General features: G+C 42.9%; 1 pseudogene across 1 annotated transcript; it reads right to left on the bottom strand.

The window, feature by feature from the left end:
- Positions 1-1,864: 1,864 nt before the first annotated feature.
- LOC143610816 (uncharacterized) lies at positions 1,865-5,725 on the bottom strand (annotated as a pseudogene). Its single transcript, XR_013149656.1, has 7 exons — positions 5,374-5,725; positions 3,883-4,077; positions 3,676-3,798; positions 3,455-3,571; positions 2,465-2,635; positions 2,155-2,296; positions 1,865-2,028 (listed from the first exon to the last, which is right to left on the bottom strand). The product of XR_013149656.1 is annotated as an uncharacterized LOC143610816 (transcript).
- Between the last annotated feature and the right edge of the window lie 15,366 nt (positions 5,726-21,091).

The raw sequence follows: 21,091 nt of genomic DNA, 5'->3' as shown, positions 1-21,091 counted from the left end.
TTTTGATCGAAAAAATGATACGAAACGGTGATCCAAACGACGAAAAATGTTTCAATTCGGGTGTTTGAATTTCCAATTAACAATCAAGTCATTTGAAAAACCGTTTCGAGATAAGTTTTACATCATCGAATCATATTGTTCTTCGGATCAAAGCTCTAAAACATCGGGTTGAAACTCGGAAAAAACTTAACGACGTTAAGTGCTTTTTAACGGAGGTCCATTGAGACAAAAATAGTTGAAAGTTGGGATGCTAGTAGTGATTTTTAAAATTGGGATCATTATCGGCCAATACACAAAATTGAGATTATTTAGTTCCAAATTTCCTTTTGTTTTTTTTAACGTTTAGTCCAAAGTCCGATATGATTTTGACTTTCTTTGACTCAATCCAAGCTGGTTTTAAAATTGACCCGATTGGCCCAAAATCTAGTTTTGTGCACCTCTTTTTGCTATATAGCTCAATGAAGAATGTGTTTGCTAGAAATTCTTTGTTTAGATTTGTAGATAGAAAACAATAGAACTTATATTTTTGTAAGTTATATTCGTGTGTTGAATATAAAAGTGTAACAGTGAATACTATAAGTTTGTACAAGGGGGATCAAATGTTGATCAACTTATGTTATTCACTGATGTTCTAAAAAAAACTTATGTCACAAACTTTGAGATTAACTGACAACGGATGATAACATTTTGAGTTGTGTTAGACTGTCCTTGATTCTTGAATTGATGATTCTTCATATTTTTGGTGATCTTGGTGACAAAGTCCATGAAACTATTTGGGTCCTCAACATTTTCATTGACGTTCTCGTAATTGGAAGTCCAAGTCACAAGGTTCTCGTCTCCCTTCGGATCCACTTAATTGAACCGTGATCAAGAAGCTCTTGAAGGTATCAAAGATCACTTGTGTAGCCCAATTGAGACACTTGTTGTTATAGAGCGTCCACAACAACAAACATCCATAAACCGCCACATCATATTTCAAATCTTTCTCAAAAATCCTAACTTTTTCTATAACAATAGACCTTTACAAACCTCATTAAAATATATTATAATTGTATATATATAATATATGTATTTATGTATATATGCATGAGAGAGAGAGAGAGAGAAAGAGGTGGCCCCACAAACATGCCGCCTTGCAAGTTTGCATTCACAAACCCAACCTCCACAAAATTGCTCCACAACAAGGGAAGTTCGTCACCCAAGTTCATTACTTTGCCACATAGATCCAGACCTAAAAAATTGGAGTTTGTTGTGTACGCTTTAAATTAATGTGTCAACTCACATTTGCATTGAATTCCGTCCGAGCTACTTGGTGTCCAGAGATTCCCAAGATTATGTATTTTAGTTTTGTTTTCTTTTATGTTTTATTATTTTTGTATTTATTTTAGAGAGTTTTTGGTCAAATATGCCTATTTTGGTCATTTTCACTTCAAAATACGATGTGAAATCCAACCTTACCCCATTCCCCATCATCCAGGTGTATATGATCAGGACTCATGTTGGATACCTGCCGTGGCCTCGGTCTACATATTTTCATGGAACACATCACCAAGGAGACTGACATTCATGCCAAAACGAGTTGTTTTAGAAAAAAAATATCAGTTTGATTAGGTCATAACGGGTTTATAGTCATGTTATACAATTCTTTTCCATTGGATGTGAACAAACAACAAAATGATAAACTTTCAATACATAGTTTATCATTATTTGTACATATCCTAGACACAATATTACCTATATTCTGCATAATGCTTTAACCTACATTCTGCTCTAAACCACTGTATATAATTATATCCACATACAGCCTATATCTACACTACTATAGTATGTATGGCATGTTAATATATGGCCATATGGGATATGATTACTTCTTTAATAAGTCAGAGACGTCTTTTCTAGATCTTACTGGAATCGGCGTAGCAGAAAGCCCGTTTTGCCTGTCTGAAATAAGCGTGACACCCGTTTTACTAGAACCGTCAGATGAACTGGGAGCCGAAGCCCCGAATATCTGCACCATTAAACTTCCACCTGAAAACATCAGTTTAAATATATCACTACTACTACTGCTACTATTATTATTATTATGGTGATTATTATTTTTATTTTATTTTTACTATTTCACTTCAAAAACAAGATGGTAAAAAAAATGGTGACCTAGTACAAGAGCAGCACCAAACCACCCGGGGAGGCCCCATCTTTCACCAAGGAGAAACCATGCAAAACCGGCTCCCCAAACGGGCTCCAACCCATAAATAAGCGCAGTTTCTGTGGCTGATATATCGCGCATTGCTATCATCTGTTTAAATTGATTATAACATATTAGCTCAATATGTAAAGAACGCATTAAAAGGGGTGGTTTGAGACAAAATCTTTTATGGTTTGAACGAAATTGTTGCATGTTATTATATCAACTTAGAACATGTAATCAAGAATAATGCAATGCATGAGAATTTAAACATGTTACCTCTATCCACAAGCATGCACCGGTTGAAAAAGCGCCAGTATATAAAGCGGGTATCCAAGGGAACTCCACGACCCAATTCGAAAACATTTCCCATGTCCAAGATGATGGATGATACTCTAGGTTACCATCAATCAAATACCAGATTATAGATGACAAAGCAACAACACAAACCTGTGAGTTACAAGGTAGAAATTAATACTACTATTTTAAGAAATTAGTAAAGAAAATATTATTATCAAAAACTTTCTATGAGATTCCCATCATTATGTGTAGACGGTACCCTCAATTTCGGCTAGGTCCATGGGGTTTAGGCCCATTGATGATTGACCCATTAGGTTTTGGGCCAATCACTTCCCCTATAAAACGGGACGCAAACCTATGGGCCAATCACTAACAGGCTAACCGTTAACGGGCCTGAGCCCAATGGACCTAGCTAGGCCTGTAAACAAACCGAACGATGGAAGTTTGCTTATATAATAAATGAGCCGAACAAGACATGTTTTCATGTTCGTTCGTTTATGTTTGTGAAAGTCTGTTTATGTTCGTTCATTTATGGTTGTTTTAAGTTGGAATTTTAGGCACATTACTGTCTAGTTTTATGATTGCGCGTTAACTTTCGTCTACTTTTAATAAATTTTTAGACCCGAAAACTTTTGTACAAGTTTACTTTTAATTGATGTTCGCTCGGTTATGTTCTTTCATCTGTTTTCAGTTATGGTTGTTCCTTACGTTTGTGATCCGTTCATTTATACTATTAACAGGTGAACATAAACAAATACGAACACACTTATTTTCTTAATGAACAAACATGAACAAGAAACCGCATTTGTTTAATTGTATTGTTTGATCGTTTGTTCAGTTAAAGTTAAACAAACAAACACGAACATGCTTCGTTCGTGTCCGTGCGGGTCGTTTACAAGCCTAGACCTCGCCCAAAGTGAGGGTACTATCGACATTGTGGAAGCAAAACCAATGAACAAGTCAACGGACCTCATATCCAAGGACTGGCAAGAAGTTTGCTTTGTCTGTTTGTCTTGATATATGCTCGGTTCTTAGCATGTGTATGCCAAAGAATAACGCGCTTAGAAAGGTAAACAAATCACCAACCTGAAAGAGTTATCAAAAGATTCATTTAATGAACATGGAAGTTGCATCAACAACAAACAACAAACAACAACAATAAGAAGATGAACTCTTTAAATAACGCTTACACATGGAGGTGAACCGCTGCATTCCAGCATTCCAACTCCAATAATGGACATAAGGGCACCAAACCAAGTTCTAGCAGGAATCACTGCTCCTAGCATACCATCAATCAATGGAACCACAATGACCTAATTTCATCATATTTTGCCTTATCAATATAAACACATGTCTATCATAAATAATACTTGTATGAACTATCAAGTGCTTCTTACAGTAAACATAGAAATAAAGGATGCTCGCCCGGCATCAGAAGTCAACAGCCCAAAAGCCTGTGTGATATAGCCCATCGCCCCAAGCTCTCCAAGCAAATGGAATAAAAGGAATGGCGGAAACAGCAAATCTCACGACTGTGAAAGTTGCAGGGTCCATGACTGCTTCAACCTCTTTTAACACTGGTATGTCACTAGCTATAACAATAGAAACAAATTGTTTTATTATTGATATATTGAATGCCAACAATTTTTGCATATTCTTAGTATAATCAGATCACACAGGCCACATTTTTAAAGACAACTTAAATTAACGAATAATTGAATATCATTATGGTCAATTAGCAAGCACAGTAGGCAGGTGACCATTTCATGGCACACTTGATAGTTTAATCATAAGGACAATTAAGACTCGGCATTCCGAATCCAACTAAAAGGTGGACAGTACACGAATACGGTAAAGGTAAAAATTTTCGACTCAGGTCAAACTAATACTAGATTGGGGGGGGGGGGTGGAAACTACAGAACTCTATGGTTTTAGATTAAGATTTTGGTAAGAACACACCAATGCATCTCTTCTTCAGGATCCATAAGACAGCCTATTGATTTCGAAAACAGATTAGGAGAAAAGATATTGCAGTTTAACAGATTGCTACACAGACCTATTAACAACAACATGACACGGAGTTAAACAAGTTTGGATTTGGGCTTAACAAGTTTTATGTCTTAAACAGGTCGACACATTTAAGACCTGTTTAAATTCGTGACTACGCAAGTTAAACGCTTGTTAACCTGTTAATGACCAGTTTACGCCTGTTTATATTTTTTATTTTATAAAAAGTTTATATGCTCTACTTGAGACTTATGCAAACTGCGGTTTTGTTCTTGTGATTTGCTCAAATTTGTTATTTCAGTCCAACAGTTTAATATTTGCTATTCCCATCCCTAGCGTTTCATTTTCGTTGCATTTTCGTCCCCGTGGTTTGTTAAAATATGTTATTTCAGCCCAAAATATGTTAACGAGATGGACGAAACTTGCAATGAAAATGAAATTCTAGGGACGCAAATAGCATGTTTTTAACAAACCACAAGAACGTATTATAGCAATTTACTCTTTAGACTTTCATCAACTTTTACTTCACTATATACGCGTCCTAAACAAGTCGTGTCATGTAACATGTTTCTAAACAGATTCGTGTTTAGAAAAAAATGACACTATTAGTTATCATGTCATGCTAATAACTATCGATATTGCTGTATTAGGACTTAGGAGTATATAGTAGGTTAGACTGACACGATAAGACACTATTACTTGTCATTTATTACTTGTCGTGTTAATGACAAGTAATAGTGTCTTATCGTGTCAGTCTAACCTACTATATACATACTCCTAATTTAGCAAAATCGAATTAGGCGAAAACTAGTAATCACACATTCAGACATATTCAATCAGTTAATTATCTATCAACACTAACAAAAATGATTCAGATCTACCGTAAACTAGCGTTAGAACATTCAGCAACAAAATACTCCGAACTTTCTTCGACGCAAACCATAACGATTTATACTTCAAATCCGATCTCTTCTTCTTCTTCAATTGCTCGATTCCACTTACATTAACATCATCTCTAACTAAAACCTCTCCGATCGGAAGATGTTTATCGAGTTTGTTGAGTCTCCGGTTATCGGAATTAGCTCCGGCGATACAGTACGACGGAGGCTGGTGAAGGTGAGGAAACGTGAAGGAAGTTCGCCGGCGGCGAGTGGAGGTGAACTGGTGAACGGTGATCGGAGATGAGATTCCGGTGAAGTTGAAGTTAAACGGTGTCGTTTTTGGGGTGGCCATGATCGGAGCTTGAGCTAACTAACTGACGATGGTTATTGATTATTGTTATTAATATTATTATTAGCTATCTGGAGCATGAGTGTGAAAATGACTATATTGTCCTTGTAGACACGTTTGTTTTGTTTTAAAGACACGTGAAAGATAGATTTTTTTTTTGGACTGAGGATTTTTATAAAATAGAACCAGCAAACAGATGGAGAATAAGTTTTATTTTATTTTTTTGGAGTATTAGGTACTGGGTGTTTAAAAGTATCTGAATCTAAATCCATATTTGAATTATCCGATAAAGCATATCTGAATTATCCGAAATTTAGATTCGGACAGTAGCTTTAGGATTGTTCTGATAGTTCGGATATTCGAAATATTGAATTTAATGGTTTAATATTTAATATATACTTTATGACTATGTAACTCTAATTTCTAAACATTCATTTCTTTCAACCCGTTCCCTACTTCCCTAACCCTTCCTCATGAACTCTGGTCTCTAATAACCATCTTCGTCTGCCGCTGCATCACCTCCACGGCTCCAGTCGCTATCCGTCACCAGTCACCACCTTCGTCTGCCGCTGTCACCCTTTGCATCAAATCAACCAAGGCTCCACCTTGAATGTTTTGTGACGGTGTAACATGTATGTTTCATTTTAAAACATATTGTTTTGTTTTTCCTTTCAAGATTTTTTCCCCATATTTTCTTTCGGATATCCGAATCATTATCCGATAATTTCGGATATCCGAAGTCCGGATGTCTGAAACTTCGGATATCTGGTTTTGAACAGCCTTAGTATTAGGCCACCGAACTCTTCAAATGTGAAGAGCCATGTTGTCTCATTCTGGTCAGACTATGATGTCTTAACCGGCCTCACGCTGGCTTTAGAGTTTGGCTTGGGTTGTTCCCCCGAGAAACCATGCCGACAGTTGTCACTTGACAGTCGTTGTGTCACCACACGAGAGGGAACTCTTTGGCGTAACACAGGATAGGATGAAAAACCGGGTGGGCTCGGTATCCGAGCTGACAACCTCGCAAGGCCACGCTCAAATCTTTCATTGTCAAAATCCTCTCAAAGTGACGCAAATGATGATCGGACTTGGGTCTCCACTGGAGAACCAAAGCCTTCCTACCACTAGACCACAAGTGAGGGATACATTTATTTTGCTTTAAGAATTTTTTTAAAAAATTTTTAATGAACCCAATGGCAAATTAGCAAAAGCCAATTTTATACGCCCATAATCGTGGATAACAGTGGGTAGCCCAAGCCCGCTAGGCCACAAGTGAGGGATACGTTTATTTTGCTTTAAGAATTTTTTTTAAAAAATTTTTAACGAACCCAATGGCAAATTAGCAAAAGCCAATTTTATGCGCCCGTAATCGTGGATAACAGTGGGTAGCCCAAGCCCCTAGGCCACAAGTGAGGGATACGTTTATTTTGCTTTAAGAATTTTTTTTCTTATTTTTTTAACGAATCCAACGGCAAATTAGCAAAGACAATTTTGTACGCCTATAATTGTGGATAATAGTGGGTAGCCCAAGCCCACTATCTTCTGTTTCAGGAAAAATCTGTCTCTCGAAGACTTGACTTATTGTGGTTAACAAGATTGGGATCCGATTCTAACTTAAAATCTTGCAGTTTCTAGCTCATATCTTCACTTTCCTTTTACTTCTGATGTCAGTTGAGCAGAAACTCATTAGCTTAAGACACGTGAAGGTGAAATCGAAATTTTTTTATTTGGACGGAGGATTTTTATATGAAATGAAAGTAGCAAACAGACGGAGAATAAGTGTGAAGTATAAATATTTTATTTTTGGATAAACATTGGCCTGTATTTTTGGATTTTAATGGAATAAATGTTACGTTTTAATCATTTCGATTCAACTATTGACAAATATTCTCTACCTCACAAAAACACCTATCATTATTGTATTTTGTTTTTCTTTAACACGGTTAACAAAAGGGGTGTGAACCATAACTCACAGATTTGTGTTAATTTAATTGTAATTTGGAACTAGAATCGTTGAATCGGCAAAACAAATTTGGTCATATTCGACAAAACAAATTTGGTCACTGAAGAGGTATGTACCCGCCTTAACATCGAGCGGGGCGGGTCAACCCACAAGATATAGACAAGAGGCTTGAAATCAAGATATCATGAAGGCACAAAGCCAAAACCTATGCGCATGGCGCATATCACATATGCTCACGCATATCATATGCTCACGCATCACATATGCTCACGCATATCACATATGCTCACGCATCACATATGCTCACGCGTATCACATGCTCACGCACCATATATGCTCACGCATATCACATCTGCGCGTGGCGCATCTGCGCGTGGCGCATATCACATGCTCACGCATCATATATGCTCACGCATATCACATCTGCGCGTGGCGCATCTGCGCATGGCGCATATTACATATGCTGGCGCATATCACATCTGCGCATGAAACATCTGCGCGTGAGAATAAAGAGAAGACCTCGCGCATCCTCAGGATAGGCGCATATCACACGTGCACATAATCAACATCGTCCTTATCCAAATCAGGATAAGGACAACCTTGATTGTGTTCGTCAGACAACCTTCCAGAAGGTATCCTTTAAGGAATAAGAATATGCTGATGTTGACAGCTGCCAATGAAATGTGGACAACTCAGCAAAACCCATGTGCTACCACGTGATTGCACATGGGTCAGGTGAAATACCTGGGTCAGAGAATAATCAATGAAAAAGCACCAGGTGTCCTAAGGACACGTGGCGCAAAGCAACAGGAGGAGGCCAAAAAGGCCCTAATGGGATCTGAGCCCAATCATTGGGAACCCTAACACTATAAATACCACACCACCTCCACAAGGGGAGGTAAGCAAGAAAATACATTCCAATTCCTTACTCACTCTCAGATTATTATTATATTCTCCTACAATCTCTTATTCTCACACCGGAGGGTTACCCCAAAGAGGACCCATCTGTCCCTTTCTGAGGGGTAAGTTCACGGTGCTGCTCGTTTTGTAGGTGGAAGAATTCATACTCCGGAGAACCATCGGTGAAATAGCATACTCATACCCGAGGAAAGTTGATCGTCTACCAGTGAGCCGATCCACGTTTCTTCATTGGCGCCATCACATGTTACAACGGCAACAAAATCACCATCTCATCAGTTCTCTCTGAAAAACTTCACCATGGTTTCTAGTGTTCGAAACAGCGATCAAGTTCTGGAGGATATTGAGCTTGAGGATGTTAATGAGGGACAGCAGTTTCTGAGGGTGCCGCGTGATTCTGCGCGCACCACCAGTAACCATCCCTTCATCACAACTCCTCATAGCCAGACTGAAACTCCTCCAGACGATCTCACGTTCCAAAATCTGACTGGCGCGAAACAAAAAGGACCAATGGGTCCAGAAGTTGAAACCAATGACCCTAAAGAATGGCTCATAAACGAACAACGACGTTTAATGGACAAATACAATGAGCTGGTCAAACACAAAAAGTTAGCCGACTTAACACAAAGGCTCGCGTTTGATAAGCAAACCATTCAAGGAACAACAAAAAGGGCGCGCGCGCCGGAAGATGATCACTCTGCTCACACTGAACACGCTGATTTTAGTGATGAAGAAGTGCACAGCATGAGGAAGACGCGAGATACTCATGCAGGAGGCTCACAGCTCCGCGCGCACATGAACATAGCGCCTGGGGCCAAAGCCGATATGGATCTGTACACACCGTACAACCCACCAGCGAGAGGGCAAGTGGACGTAACCACACCATACAGGCCAGCCATCTTGGTGAAGCATTCAAAATTCACTGAGCGCATCGCGAAGGCTCCCATTCAGCACAAAACCAAGATGCCAAGTGGTTTGGGCAAGTACGACGGCACAACTGATCCAGACGATTTCTTACAAGGTTTTTACAACACTGGAAACCTAGAAAGCTGGACGATGCCAACATGGTGTCACATGTTTGCTCGCTGCCTCACGGGCGCAGCGCGTGTCTGGTTCGAAAGCTTGCCGACTGGACAAATCGATGGGTTCGAAGAGCTATTGGAGAAGTTCCAGGCTCACTTCGTACAGCAGCGCGACCCCGATGACATCATGCACTGCGTACGCAGGAATGATGAAACCATTGAAGACTACATAACCCGTTTCAATCAGGAATCTCTGGCAATTGGAGGTATCACTGAACAACTCTTGCGCGTGGCCTTTATTCAAGGTGCGCGCAGTGATCAACTCCGCAGAGCTCTCGTGAGCAGAGATGGCATGCCAACCAATTGGGCCAAGCTAATGGAAGCATCGCGAGTCTTCGCGCGAAATGAAAAACAAATTGCCCAAGATAGAGCAAGAGACAGAGGGCATCAAAAAGAAGCACCGCGCAACAATGAAAGGAGGGGCAAACAGAACTCCGTATGGTCCAGGTTGCAACAAACCAGTTTTTCTCCCGCAGAAAAGCAGGCGCAACCAAGTTCACCCCAGCCTCAAAAAGAAATCCGTAATTGCGGAGAAAGTGACAAGAGGGAAGGCGGCAGAGAGCCTAACAGACCTCTACCAAGAATATGGACTCCCCTCACTAAAACGCCTTCACAAGTGTTAAGCACAGAGAATGTCCAGTTTAAAAGCCCCAAGCCATTACTCCGCAAGGGACCATCAAACAGTGGCAAGTATTGTGAGTTTCACAAGTCCACAGGGCACAACACCGATGCATGCCACCATTTGAAGGATGCGATTGAAAGAGATGTGAAATCAGGCAAGTTGGCTCACCTGGTGAAAAACCCAGGACCAGAGAATGAACAACCAGATGGAGCCTCAGCCAGCAAAAAGTTCAAAAGAATCTGTGTAGCCGAGGGAGGAAGGCAAGGGCAAAGATCGAGAAAGAGAAGCGCGCAAGTCCAAGGAGATTGGCGCGAGCAACAAGTAATCTTCCCAAGAATCAGGGGAGGCCCGTCTATCAGCAGTCCTCTAGTCATCACTACACACATTGCTCATTATGAAGTGTCAAAAGTCTTGGTGGACACTGGCAGTGAATCAGACATCATGTATGAGCAATGTTTCAGAAAGTTGGATCCAGCAGACCAAGCAAGGCTCGAAATTGTGAATGCACCAATCTCGGGTGTTTCAAATGAAATCATTCACCCCCTAGGTCAGATACAATTTGAACTAACCATGGGGGATGAGAAACACAAGCGAGCCGAGAATGTCAACTTCTTGGTCTTGCCCACCACTTCATGCCACAATATGATCTTGGGTAGAGGAACGATTGCTCAATTCAACGCCATACCATCACCAGCGCACGGCGCGCTGGGGTTCCCAACACCAACAGGTGTAACATTTGTGTACCGAGATCATTTGTGCGCAGTGACAAGTATACCGAGGGAAGGGAGAATGAAACTTCCAATGGCAAACAACGCGCCAGAGGAATGGATTCTCAACCCAAAATTCCCAGAGCAAACAATCACAATTGGAGCTACGATATCAGACGACACAAGGTTGAGAATGAAAAGATTGCTCACAACGTATATGTCGGTCTTCGCGTGGCAACATTCTGATATGACTGGAGTTCCGCGAGACCTGGCGCAACATTCTCTCAACACCTTCAAGTCTGTAGAGCCAATTGCTCAAAAGAAGAGAGTCATGGGGGATGAGAAGGCAAAGGCCATGAATGAGCAAGTAGAAGATCTACTGCGCGCAAATATCATCCGCCCAATACGATACCAAACATGGGTAGCCAATCCTGTGATGGTAAAGAAGAGCAACGGGTCATGGAGGATGTGCATTGATTTCAAGGACCTCAACAAAGCATGTCCAAAAGATTGTTACCCCCTCCCAAACATTGACGCGAAAGTGGACTCTGTGGCGCCATTTAAGCTCAAATGTTTTCTGGATGCCTATAAGGGCTATCACCAAATTCAAATGGCACCACAAGACGAGGACAAGACTGCCTTCAGAACCGACAAGGGTGTTTTTTGTTACACAAAAATGCCCTTTGGTTTGAAGAATGCGGGAGCCACCTACCAAAGATTCATGGACGCGGTTTTCAACGAGCAAATTGGAAGAAACCTAGAAGTCTACGTGGATGATTTGGTGATCAAAAGCAGGGAGGAAAAACAAATGCTCAAAGACATCGAAGAAACCCTTTGGCGCCTAAAGGAAGTAAACATGAAGCTCAACCCGAGCAAATGCACATTCGGCGTAGAAGAAGGGAAATTTCTCGGTGTAATGGTCACAAAGGATGGTTTCAAGGTGAACCCAGAGAAGGTGGAGGCTATCCTTGACATGCCCTCACCATCCACCATGAAGGAAGTTCAAAAGTTGAACGGTAGATTGGTATCAATTAACAGGTTCCTAGCGAACCATGCAAGCAAATCTACCCCATTTGTTAACAAATTGAGAAATTGCCTAAAGAAAAGCCAATTCAAGTGGACGCCTGAGGCCGAGCAAGCTTTCAGTGAGATAAAAGAATGTCTGATAAATCTGCCTGCGCTCACAGCTCCACTTCCTGGCGAAACTCTAACATTGTACCTGTCAGCAGGAGAGCGCGCCATTGGCGCAGTGTTGTTGGTGGATCGCAAGGGAATCCAAACACCAATCTATTATGTGAGTCGGGTGCTGACAGATCCTGAGACGCGCTACTCCATCATGGAAAAGTTAGTTTTGTCACTAACACACGCGTCGCGCAAGCTTCATAGATATTTCAGTGGTCATCCTATTGAAGTTCTGACTGGTTACAACATCCAGCAAGTCTTGCGGCGTCCCGCGCTCTCAGGAAGGCTGACAAAATGGGCGCTGGAATTAGGAGAGCACACGATCGCCTATGTAAGGCCCCGTTACCGGTAACCCTACTTTCGTGTTGGATTTACTCATAAACACAGTTCTAAATATCAGAGTTAATTAAAACATTTACGCGGAAAATAAAACTTTCACAAAACTTTACATAATTCATAACTTGTCTCAAAACATTTATTGTCTTTCACATTAAAGCATTAAAATTAACACATCATAGGTCTTCAGATGCCAGATTCTTGTTCAGTGCCATGTGTCTCCTCAAGCGAGCTGCCTCATCCTACTCACCTGCGTGCATACTAAAAGTCAGCTACGCTGAGTGAGTTCTAGATAATCACATAATCATACCATTCACATAACATTATATTCTTTCAGTCATACTTTTATACTTTCATATTTCATACTTTCTTACATTCATACTTTCTTACTTTCTTTTGTATTAACTTACTTTCATATCTTATGTTATAAAGAGCATTACGCCCTACATTCCTCGAGTATTATTAGGGCTCGGTACCCTCTTTCCTCGAGTATTATTAGGGCTCGGTACCCTCTTTCCTCGAGTATTATTAGGGCTCGGTACCCTCTTTCCTCGAGTATTATTAGGGCTCGGTACCCTTCTTCCTCGAATATTATTAGGGTTCGGTTCCCTAGTTCTCTAATATTAGTAGGGTTCGATTCCCTCTTCGTTACCATACAACCATACATCATACCTCGAGTATTATTAGGGCTCGGTACCCTTTTCGTAACCATACAACCATACATTATCATTTCTTTCTTCTATTATCTCTATCATGTTCATACACATAAACATACATAACATACTTACCTTATACATAGCGTTACAACCTGACAGTACGTGCAATATCCGAAGATCGTTCACGTACCATTAAGCAATCATTCATACATTTCACATTATCCACATAAGGCATACACTTATCTCTTAGGATAAGTGTATTAACAAACATGTTGAGTATGCACACAGCCCCGAAAACATAACACATAAATGGGGCTAGAAACTCACCTGAGCACGGTTACGTTCACCGTTAATCGTAATCCCTTTCTTCAGTTGTGCACGGCTGACTGTATAACAAGTATTCGTATCAATTAACTATCACTTCTCATAATGTATTTCTATCTTTATATGACCCACAACGAACGGGGGTCCGGGGGCAGCGCCCCTGGCAGCGGGGTCTAGGGGCGGCAGCCCCTAGCAGGGTCCAAGGGGCAGAGCCCCTGGCTGGGGTCGAGCTGCCAGGTCAGCTTGGAAAAATTTTATTTCCATTAACTGTCTTAACACGTTTTTCATTAGGTTTTTAATTTATTTTCTAATCGAACTTGGCTTTAGGCGAAGTTAAACCTCAGGCGAACTTAGCTCTAGGCGAAGTTAAACCTCAGGCGAACTTAGCTCTAGGCGAAGTTAAACCTCAGGCGAACTTAGCTTTAGGCGAAGTTAAACCTCAGGCGAACTTAGCTTTAGGCGAACTTAAACCTCAGGCGAACTTGTCATCAGGCGAACTTAGCTTGCAGGCGAAGTTCATCAGGCGAACTTAGCTTGCAGGCGAAGTTCATCGCTTGAAGGCGAAGTTGCCCAGATGAAGGCGAAGTTGCCCAGATGTCCGCTGTTTCGGTTTCTGATCAACATTTCGGGCGATTTTAACACCCTTGCTAAGGTTCAATACCACCCACTACACTTCCCGACCATTTTCGGTCGTTTATACACTAAAAGCTCGGATCTTTAAACTTCCAAGATCAAGAATCATACCTTTTGAGCTTGTTTGGATCTCGTTTATCTTGGTATCACCACTAATCTTTCTCTCTTACCCGGACCTCGCTCGATCCTTCCTTCTTTCTCGGCCCGGCCGGCGGCGGTTTTGGGTGTGATTGGTGTGTGTGTATGTGTGAGTTTAGGAGAGTGGGGGAAAATGAAGATATTTTGGGATTTTGGGGGTATTTATATCCCTGAAATCCCATTCTCATTTAACCCATCTCAATTAATCCAAGTCCAAGACCCGCTCCTTCCCCGACATTAATCAATTACGCGAAATCACTAAACATAACTTCCTTTATTCATCATTAAAATTTTAGGATGTTACAGCCTATAAGCCCCGTCCAGCAATAAAGGGACAAGTCTTAGCTGATTTCATCGCAGAAATCCCTGAAGGAAAAATTGAAGAGGCTCAGCGCAAGGTAGACCCTCCGCGAGCCAATAATGAAGAAAATGTTTGGAGATTATTCACTGATGGAGCTTCAAACAATGAAGGGTCCGGCGCAGGCCTCAAGCTGGTGGATCCAGAAAGTCATGAGTATACTTACGCAATCAGGTTGGATTTCAAGAGCACCAACAATGAAGCTGAGTATGAAGCCCTGCTGGCTGGTCTGCGCATCGCGCACAAGTTCGGAGTTAAAAAGCTAGAGGCCCATGTTGATTCATACTTGGTAGCAGCACAGGTCAATGGCCTTTATGATGCCAAGGAGAACACCATGCCTCTGTATCTAGAGCAGGCGAGAAAACTCATCGAGCAATTTGACTTCTTCAGAATCATACATATTCCGCGCAGTGAAAACAAGTCTGCCGACGCGCTGAGTAAGATGGCATCAACCAGCTTCGATCACTTTGGCAAAGATGTCAGGGTGGAAGTAATGAGCAACCCGTCGGTGGGAGCGAAGTCGGTCCTTGTAATTCATACAACACCTTCATCATGGATAACTCCATTAATGGAATTCTTGAAGGAGGGAAAGATACCGGACGATCGCGCACAGGCGAGGAAGATAAGACACAAGTCGCAGAACTACGAACTGCTTGATGGTACGTTATATCGACGCTCTTATCTTGGACCGCTCATGAAATGCCTAGATGCTGAGGAAGCAAGCTATGTGATCAGAGAGATACACGAAGGAATCTGTGGAATACATGCTGGCACGCGCATGGTGGTTGCCAAGGCAATGAGCGCAGGTTACTATTGGCCAGGCATGTACTTGGACGCGTTAAAAGAGATCCAAAAATGCAAAGCGTGTCAGAGCTATGCGCCAAACACCATGCGGCCAAAGAACAACTTGATTCCGGTGACCTCCGCATGGCCTTTCCACAAATGGGCAATCGATATTGTGGGTCCCCTACCGCAAGCGTAAGGGCGAGTAAAATTTTTGGTAGTGGCAGTAGACTATTTCACAAAATGGGTTGAAGCCAAGCCACTAGCAAAAATCACAGCCGAGGCGATGAAGCAATTTATTTGGAGCCACATCATATGCCGTTTTGGCCTGCCCATGGAAATTGTGAGCGACAATGGCAAACAATTCACCGACAGGAAGATATCCAGCTGGCTCAAGGAATTGCGCATCAACCAAATCTTCACTTCAGTATACCACCCTCAGGGGAATGGCCAAGTGGAGCGCGCGAATCAAAGCTTGCTAAATGGGCTGAAGAAAAGGTTGGAGGGAGAATCCCATTCATGGGTCGAGGAGCTACCTAATGTCCTGTGGGCGCACAGGACATTAAGCAAAACCAGCAATGGCGAATCCTCGTTCAGCCTAACCTATGGAACGGAGGCTATGATTCCAGCAGAAATTGGATGCCCATCCCATAGAGTGCTCATGATGAGTAAGATTGATAACGAGCGCGAAAGAAGGTTGGATCTCAACTTACTTGAAGGGCGCAGAGAAGCGGCTATCATACTTGGCCGCGCATACTTGGCCGCATCCGCCTCTGCTGCCTTCAGCTTCTCCCGCGCAGCCTGCAGCTCATGCCCGCGCTTCACGAAGGCAGCGTTGGCACTTGCTCGGTTCTCGCTGAGTTCTGCTTGGAGTTTCTCAGCTCTCTCTCGAGCGTCAGAAAGATTCCAAGCAGACACCTTAGCCTCTTGCTTGGCCTCCGCAAGAGCATCACGCACCTTTACATAATCATAGCGAAGCTCTTGGGAGGCAGCAAAGAACGCAGACCCAGCAAAAATATGGTCATTGAGCAAGTCCACGAGAGCGCGGTCCTCCTGAAACCTCCTTTCAGCTGGAGGCACGGAGTGAGCCCAGAAGTCTTCACACACACCCATGGACTGAAATGAGCTATCCTCAGTAATATTCCATCTCGGGCGGTATATGTGATCGGCTTCCTGCAAACACAAAGCAACGTTCTAGTCATCTAAACACTAATATGGAAGTCCGCGCAGCGGAGCAAAACGAACTTATACCTGCGGAGAGCAAGCAGAAAAGTCAGCGCCAGCCCCACGAGAAGGCTGCGCCACGAAATCTCGTGGCGCTACAGGGCTTGCGCGGCCACCATCGGAGTCTTCAAAATTGACCTCCTCATCATCCTCTGTAACAGGTCTTTTCTCCTGCGACTTGGAAAAATCAAAACCAGTCTCGCGAGGAGGGCTGTGCGCAGGAGGAGGTGAGGGAGGTCTCGACGCCGCTAGATCAGCGCGTAAAACAGCCTCCTGCTCCTTAGTAATCCCAATGAGGGGAGATTCAGTGCTTGCAGGAGCAGGAGCAGAACCAACGGCGCTGGCGCCGGCGCCAGCAGTGCCGCCAGCAGCTTGTGTGCCAGCTATAATTCCTATGAAAAAACCAACAAAGAGAAATGACTCATGACTTGATCTAAAAGAAAAAAGTCAGAAAATAAAAGCGCAATATATACCTTGGCGCACCGCCGTTCGCGAGTTAAACATCGCCATGAAGTCCATTTTCCCCCTTTTCGAGGATAAAACAGGGGACTTCAAAGCAACCTTCGGCGCAGCCTCGGTACCTTGTTGCGCCTGAGGTTGATCCACCAAGGTCGCCGGCTCTACAAACATTTGAGTGAGCAAAGATTCATTAATAACTCTATCGGAATCACGCTCATAAAACCATAAAGTATAAAGTATACCTGTTGAAGAGGAAAGAGCAGGCGCAGCGCCGCTTCCCTTTTCCGCCGCGCGAAGAGAGGAGGTGGCGGCACCATACCTCGTGTGGACAGGAGGACTGCCCACACCTTGAGGCAAAGAAGACAAGGAAACCTTGGAGGTAAACCCCTTGGTTTTCTTAAGTCCCTTCGCTTGAGTAGGAGGATCCTGAGCAACAGGGGCATCATTTTTCTTCTGTTTTTTACTGGCCCCTGCGCCAGTTTTCCCTTTAGCTTTACGCTTGAGTTGTGGCACCTCAGCTTCCTCCTCCACCTCTTCTTCCGCGAGCTCCAGCTCATAGTTCTCGAGCGCATCTACAATACGTGCAACAGAAATGTTAACCAAATTTGGTATTCTAAAGGCATAAGCATAAGTACAAAGGCCTACCAGGCGCATCGCTGTCAAAGCAAAATCCCAAATCAACAGGGATGAGCATATCATCGAAGCGATCGGGGAAACCAACTTCCCCAGCGCCCAGCGCGACAGAGCCACCCTCCATTTGCTCATCATAGGCGGCATGAACGTACTCCTTGCTTACTGCATAAAACAAGACAAATGATATCAGCAAAACGAATTATATTCGCGCAGAAATAATGCAATGAGCTAATAACTCACATAAGCCACCAACTTGGATAACAGGCTCAGTCGCGCTGTCGGTCCACCTCCTGCTCATACCAACCCCCACCAGTGCCTCCTCGCAAATATTCTTGGCGGGGGATGGTTCAGCAGTCAACTTATTAACCCATGCGCCAGTTGGGTTTTTAAGAACATTCTCATCCGCGGGCGCAGAGGTGATCGCGCGCATGGTCATGCGGATGGGAACCACACCAGCCTTAATATAAAAAAATTTCTCAGACCAGTCATGAAGGCTTTTGAAGGAAACAGTGCAGCACTTGACCTTCTGACTGCGAGGAATGAACGAGAACCAAGAATCTTGGATTTTTGGCTTATAAAAATATTGAAAGCGCCGAGGGGTGGGCTCCTCGCGCTGAGCTTTGCACATGAACTCAAAATGAGTCATGCGCACAAGTCCAAAAGGATGGACTTGGGATATGTGAATCCCATGAAATTTAAGCAGCGCACCCATAAACCTTGTCATCGGGAGACGAAGGTTGCAGTGAGTGAAAAAATGGCAGTATAAGGAGATATAGCCGGTGGGCGGATCTGCCGCCGTTTGCCCGGCCGCCGGGAGCATACAGCCGTACTCAGGGAGAAAACCCTGAGAGGCGATGAGACTGTCGAAATCAGACTGTCTCAACTTGCAGGGAATCTCATCCCACCTCTTCACTGTCTTGCCCTTCCCCACCTCCTCCGACGAGGCCTCAGCAGCCCGTTTTCCCTTGCCGGTCTTCTTCAAAGTGCACATGACTAATGATTTTACACGGCGTTTGCTGCGGGAGATTGTGGCGTCTGGGTTATCAGACATACAACTGTGAATCAAACAGAGGTTACTTCAAGAACGGAAATCTGGAAGCAAAAGACAGGCTCTTAATCGGAATAAAAATGGAAGGAAAGAAAAAGCTCTGAAATAACAATGAAGATGAAGAATAACAACTCAAAAGGCTTGCTTTTATAGGCCCAGGAGAGAGAGAAACAGGTACTGATCAGAGTTCACGCGCCCCCACTCGCAGGTGCAGGCCAACGCGAGCGCGACACGTGTTCCTGACACTGTGTGAGGGGACATAAAAGGGAACGAAACAGGTACTGATCAGAGTTCACGCGCCCCCACTCGCAGGTGCAGGCCAACGCGAGCGCGACACGTGTTCCTGACACTGTGTGAGGGGACATGAAAGGCAACTGTAGCACCTCGAGCACACGAAAAGTCTGACACATGTCTCCATCTCTGACGCATGTCAGCACCAACCAACCACGTACATAGACGATTCATTTCAACCAAAAGGATAGAATTTCGCGCAACGATGAGAAATAAAAAAGGAAAAGACAAACCCTATTAAAAGAGAACTATTAAGTCTAATATCTATCTTACCTCGCTCGCGCGAGACAAGACACACATTAGACTGGGGGGGCTTGAAGAGGTATGTACCCGCCTTAACATCGAGCAGGGCGGGTCAACCCACAAGATATAGACAAGAGGCTTGAAATCAAGATATCATGAAGGCACAAAGCCAAAACCTATGCGCATGGCGCATATCACATATGCTCACGCATATCACATATGCTCACGCATCACATATGCTCACGCATATCACATATGCTCACGCATCACATATGCTTACGCGTATCACATGCTCACGCACCATATATGCTCACGCATATCACATATGCGCGTGGCGCATATCACATGCTCACGCATCATATATGCTCACGCATATCACATCTGCGCGTGGCGCATATTACATATGCTGGCGCATATCACATCTGCGAATGAAACATCTGCGCGTGAGAATAAAGAGAAGACCTCGCGCATCCTCAGGATAGGCGCATATCACACGTGCACATAATCAACCCCGTCCTTATCCAAATCAGGATAAGGACAACCTTGATTGTGCTCGTCAGACAACCTTCCAGAAGGTATCCTTTAAGGAATAAGAATATGCTGATGTTGACAGCTGCCAATGAAAGGTGGACAACTCAGCAAAACCCATGTGCTACCACGTGATTGCACATGGGTCAGGTGAAATACCTGGGTCAGAGAATAATCAATGAAAAAGCACCAGGTGTCCTAAGGACACGTGGCGCAAAGCAACAGGAGGAGGCCAAAAAGGCCCTAATGGGATCTGAGCCCAATCATTGGGAACCCTAACACTATAAATACCACACCACCTCCACAAGGGGAGGTAAGCAAGAAAATACATTCCAATTCCTTACTCACTCTCAGATTATTATTATCTTCTCCTACAATCTCTTATTCTCACACCGGAGGGTTACCCCAAAGAGGACCCCTCTGTCCCTTTCTGAGGGGTAAGTTCACAGTGCTGCTCGTTTTGTAGGTGGAAGAATTCATACCCCGGAGAACCATCGGTGAAATAGCATACTCATACCCGAGGAAAGTTGATCGTCTACCAGTGAGCCGATCCACGTTTCTTCAGTCACAAATCAGCGACTGGTGTAAACATCCAAAGGCAAGCTACAACTCGGTAAAAGAAGCCTTGTTGTTGCAACACAAGGGGAAAACGCTAAAAAAGGTTACCGGTACCCCATTGATATATCTTGCTACTTGTTGGTCGGTTTTGAGGACAAGAAACGAGAACATCTTCAACAGCAAAGCAAGTAAACTACAAATGGCGATGGAGGTAATTAAAATAAATTCTTACATGTGTTTCTCTTGAATGGAAATCATGGTGTAACTTCAAATTTATAGGATCTCGATATCCGTAGTAGTATGTAGGATTATTGGTGCATGTAATATTCGTTTCCAACATCTTGCTAGTGATATTTAACTTTAAAATAAAATCACATGATTCTATAAATTAACCCAGAAGGACACATATATTAGAACCTGGTCATAGCTACGCCATGCGTTCAATAAAAACTAGAAAGAATCCACCTAAATAAATATCTTCCTCATACAGAAATATTTAACAAAAAGGTGGAACACGAGCTCGAAATTTGATTCATGTTAACTAACAACCATCTCATTAATTTCTTTCATCATGTCGTTTCCTACTCCTAACTTTTTGCTTTTGTGTGATAATATTTTTGTTGATACACAGAAAGAAAGAAAAGGAAAAGATCCCATTTTCAATAGGCAAACAAGAGTAAGTC

This window comes from Bidens hawaiensis, unplaced genomic scaffold, assembly GCF_021521415.1.
Source record: "Bidens hawaiensis isolate Kalapana, Puna unplaced genomic scaffold, B.hawaiensis_p1.1 tig00028132_1, whole genome shotgun sequence".
Lineage (NCBI taxonomy): Eukaryota > Viridiplantae > Streptophyta > Magnoliopsida > Asterales > Asteraceae > Bidens > Bidens hawaiensis.
This window is presented reverse-complemented; position numbering and strand designations above follow the sequence as displayed.